Source organism: Coffea arabica, chromosome 1c, assembly GCF_036785885.1.
Source record: "Coffea arabica cultivar ET-39 chromosome 1c, Coffea Arabica ET-39 HiFi, whole genome shotgun sequence".
In the NCBI taxonomy this organism is placed as follows: Eukaryota; Viridiplantae; Streptophyta; class Magnoliopsida; order Gentianales; family Rubiaceae; genus Coffea; species Coffea arabica.
Genome location: NC_092310.1, coordinates 21783233 through 21787917, shown reverse-complemented (window position 1 = coordinate 21787917; position 4685 = coordinate 21783233).

Below are 4685 nucleotides of genomic sequence, written 5' to 3'. Positions count from 1 at the left end.
ATTGGAACCCTAACACTAAAATTTTCCGCACAAGCTGAAATTTTCCGCAATTAACGCACAAGGGATCCATTTAACACAATTTAGAGCCATCAATCCAAGGCCAACCATAATCATCATATGAAAGTAGAAAAATCCCAAAAAAAATCAGAAATTTAACTAACTTCACTTTAATCCATGAAATCTTCCATAAAATAACATACTTAGCCACTACAAACCACTAATTGACCATTATTAGGAACAAAAGTAAGTTTCCAAGCTAAATACCTTAACCCTTCAAGAAAGGTAGTGGCTTAATGGTTCCTTCTCCAAAATAACTCCACCAACTTTTTCAATACCACTTAACAAAGGATTTTCATGGAGTAAATTTGAAGTTCTATGGTTGAATCACGAGATTTGGGCAAGAAATGGATGAAGTAAGTTGAAGACTTTCCTTTCTTTTTCTCCTTATGAGTTTTGGCCAAGGGGATGCATATGAAGATGAATTTTGGGTCAATTGTGGTTATTTAGTAAAGTTGAGGTAAGATGGTCAAGTCCAATGTTGAATCATAAAGTGACACATTGTGACAGCCCCACCTCCCCCTAAGGCGAACCAAAGGGTTCGGCGGGCCGCCTGCCCAACTCTCACCGGAACTCAGTCGTTCACTCAAACAAATCCGAAATAAAATCACAAGAATTCATATAGCAAAAATTGAAAACTTAAAGCGAAACTTATATACATTGCTATCTTAAAAGGAAGTACAGCTATCGAATATACAAAGGTTCTCAATTCACCATACAACCAGCCCGTGCCAAGCACTAGGGCGAGAACCATTACCAAAATAAAGAGCTAGACCAAGCTAGTCTATACCAAGCTCTCATCCTTGCATGCCTTCCCCTGTTAAGGAAAACAAAACTAAAGGGATGAGTTAAAAGCGCAGTGAGGTTCCGAACACATAATCAAATAATCAATCCAATACATTAAACATAGAGCATCAATAATTCAAGAGACATTTACCATGGAAAGCGATATTAACACATACATTAAAAGGATACGGGCTCACAAGGAGCCATTTGTTCGTTCGTTCCTTCGTTCTCCTGACCTTTCCCCTTATTCCTCCGATCGTTTGAAAATGAAAATTTGTAAGTAAAACTTCTCGTTCGTTCGTTTGTTCATTTCATTCACCCCTCCTGGACGTTGGCCAGGCTCCACCAACCTACAAGGTAATACTCGAGTATACCAACGTTCACACCCAGGGTCACCATATCGCCTGACCGAGTCCGTTTCTGACTCGAGTCGATCGATAACGAATGGCAGGGTCCAGTTCAGCCAAAAGGCTTACATCATGCACAACTAATGTATTAATCATTAAATCATTTAAAATTTCACATTTCATTTAGGTCGAGCGCGATAAAATACACGCTCGCCTAGAAAATTCGTTTTGAAAATCGTTGAAAACATTTAACACATTATCAAACAACAACAACAAGTCATGAAGTCAAGGAGAATATAACAAACAGGGAACACTTACCTATGTACGCAAAACAACGTGCAAAATATCCTTCCGGATATTATCCTCAGTCACCAAGAAAACCTAAGATTAAACGAGAAAAAATATTACAGCTCATCTAACGCAAACAATTAGGTGAAATCAAAGACTTTCAATTGTCTCCTAGCACCTTGTAAAATAATAATACTTCGCACAAAAATCACTTAATCACCAAAATTTTATCGCACTAGTGGGTCCCACGTCCATAACGCACTTCAAATTTAACCCGAACTAACTTATACTAGAAAAATGGTTGGAAAAACTATATTCACTTATAAAGTGTCCAGAAAATTAATGTAGTAAAATAAAATAAGGAAAATGCATGAAAAGGAATAGAATTAAATGGTATAAATTAAGAAAAATTTTACGGGCTCTCACACACATGTCACCTTTTTAAATTTAAACTTATCCTTTTGTCTTTCCAAGGTTAATCCATTTAGGTAATCTCTAATTATTTCCTAACACCTAGTAATTAAATCCCTTTATGCACAACTTAACCTAATTGGCCGAATTTCTCTCACTTAACGCACTAGCGGGTCTCACGTTCAATATACACTCGTAATTTCTCATACTTATACTAAAAAAAATTATTTAAAACTATATTTACTTATAAAAATCTCTGAAAAATCAATATATTAGGGTATAATGAAGAAAATGCATGCGAGAAAATAAAATAAAATATTCTAAAAGAAAGAAAATTTACGGGTCCTCACAGAAGGCAAACTAGGTCCCATTCATTAGACCTATATAACTCGCCTACCAATGAGTGCGGTTTATTATGCCCTAGCACCAACCTAGCGAGAAGGGTGTCAGTACACCACCTATCATGCCAAAAGTCCACTAGGCCCTCACCTAAGCACCATCTAATGTGACTCTTAGCAAATTCTCTAATGTCTATCAAGCTGCGTCACAAAGTTGGTGCCAATCACTTATTTCTTTTTATCATACTTTTCCTTTTTTATTTTTTCTATCCAAATTTAATTCAATATAAACACTCGAGAATGTTTAGGTTTAAATGTTTTCTTTGTTTTCAATTTTTGAGTAAAAGAAAATGAACATGAGTGAAAAAATAACGTTATTTTTAAATTCATATATATATGTATATATCTATTTGATTTCAGTTGAACAGTGCATTTAGGCAAAATTAAATAGAGATATATTATATGTTATTCATATTGTTCAAGTGAAATCAAATAGATATATACGTGGGTTTAAATAAAAAAGCCATTCATACACATGATCAATGAGGGATGAAAAAATTCATTTTGTAAAATGTGAGGATGGAAAAATTCATTTGCGAAATGTAAGGAACAAAACAATTCATTTTGTAAAATGTGAGAGATGAAAAAATTTATTTTGTGAAATATAAAGGACTATGGATCGGATTATGTAAAATTTAATTTGATAATTTTTTCCTTAAAAAATGATTACATGCAAGGCATATGGTGGATTACAGCAAATACTAGTCGAAAATCTAAGTAGGAACCAAATTTGACAAATGTGAATTTGTAAGGGATATAAAATTGCACTTTTAAAAGTAAGAGACAAAAAAAGTCATTTTACAAAATGTGAGGGACATTTTGAACGATTTTCCCTGTAGGTTTTGGAATCCTTTGAATTGGTTCAAGTCAAGAAGAGATTAATAGTTTTGGCACACCTTGATATTTTGGCTATATCTTGAGTTACAAGTATTAGATTGAGGTGATTCTTAAGTCATTTTGAAGTTAAGACATAGTTCTACAATTCTTATGAATGTATCAAAATCCAATTCATGAGGTTTCTTATGAATGTATCAAAATCCAATTTATGTACTATAGCCGGTTGTGCTGCTTAAACTAATATATCCTATGGCCGGTTGTACCGCCTAAACTAACATCTTCTATTTCACTGCGTAGTTAACTTTCCTTGTTTTTTACTTCCTTGATGGTGATTGTCTAGATAATAAAGCAAACAATTAAACTCAAGTGATTGCCATATTCTAAACCCCTATGAGATCGACACCTATTATCCCTATACTCAAGAAATGAACCGTGCACTTACTGAAATAGGGTAATAAGATTTTAAAATTTGTAATGTAAAAAGACTCTGTCAACTAACAACTTTAGATGTATGGCACAAACGCATGATTTGAAAGTTCAAATTTGAGTTCATGTTATATGCCATTAATTTATACCTACTAATGTAAAAAAAAGTTATGCATTGAAAACATATAAAAATGTTATACATATAAGGCTCTGATTGGATTAGGTGCTTTAGGGGTGTTTTTAAGAAAATTTACTGTGGTGATGTATGTGAAAAACTTTTGCCATAGATGATTAGGTTTTTTGGAGATGTTTTTGAGGGTGTTTTTTGGTGAACAGTTAGTTTGGTGTAAATAATCTAATGTCACTTTTTAGAATTCCTTTTATACCATTCAAATAACTTCTTACCACTAACCCATTTCAATTCAACCACTAACATCACATAATTAAAATGAACTAACATCACACAACCAATACAATATGTGTTTATCATTTATACATAACTACTAACACATAATTGCATGATTTATCTGTGAAGACCCGAAAAATTTCTTATTTTTTTTCGAATATTAATGGTTTTATTAAGTATTTATCCACCTGTTTTCCCCAAATAATTTATTACGACCACTTTAAATCCATTCGTATGGAATAATGTCTTCATTGTGTTTTTAAAATGTCCCGTTAACAACTTCAATTTTCGGAAGGATTGTTTAAGTGCGAGATAGTGAACACGAGTGTTTCGAGGTGATATTATATTCGAGAGCATGATTATCCTGGGGAAATTAAGAACGGACAATAGCAGATTAAGAAAAGTTAATCGAGAATTAAAGGTGAATAAGTTCTAAGTGAGCATATACTACTCACGCGTGGATAGTTTTCCAAAAGACGCATGGATACAAATTTATTGGAGATTTGAGGAGTTAATACTCGACACATGTGAGGACTCGTAAAAACTATTATTTTATTTAAACCTAATTTATGGATTAATAAATTATTTAATTGGATTTTTGCCACGAGGAATATTTTCTAGTCTTATTGGACATAAATACATAGTAATATAACTTCGTTATATTTTTAAAGTGACTCGTTTCAAAAATTAATTTCCTGGAGCGCGTTTAGTAAAAATAGTGAATAGTGC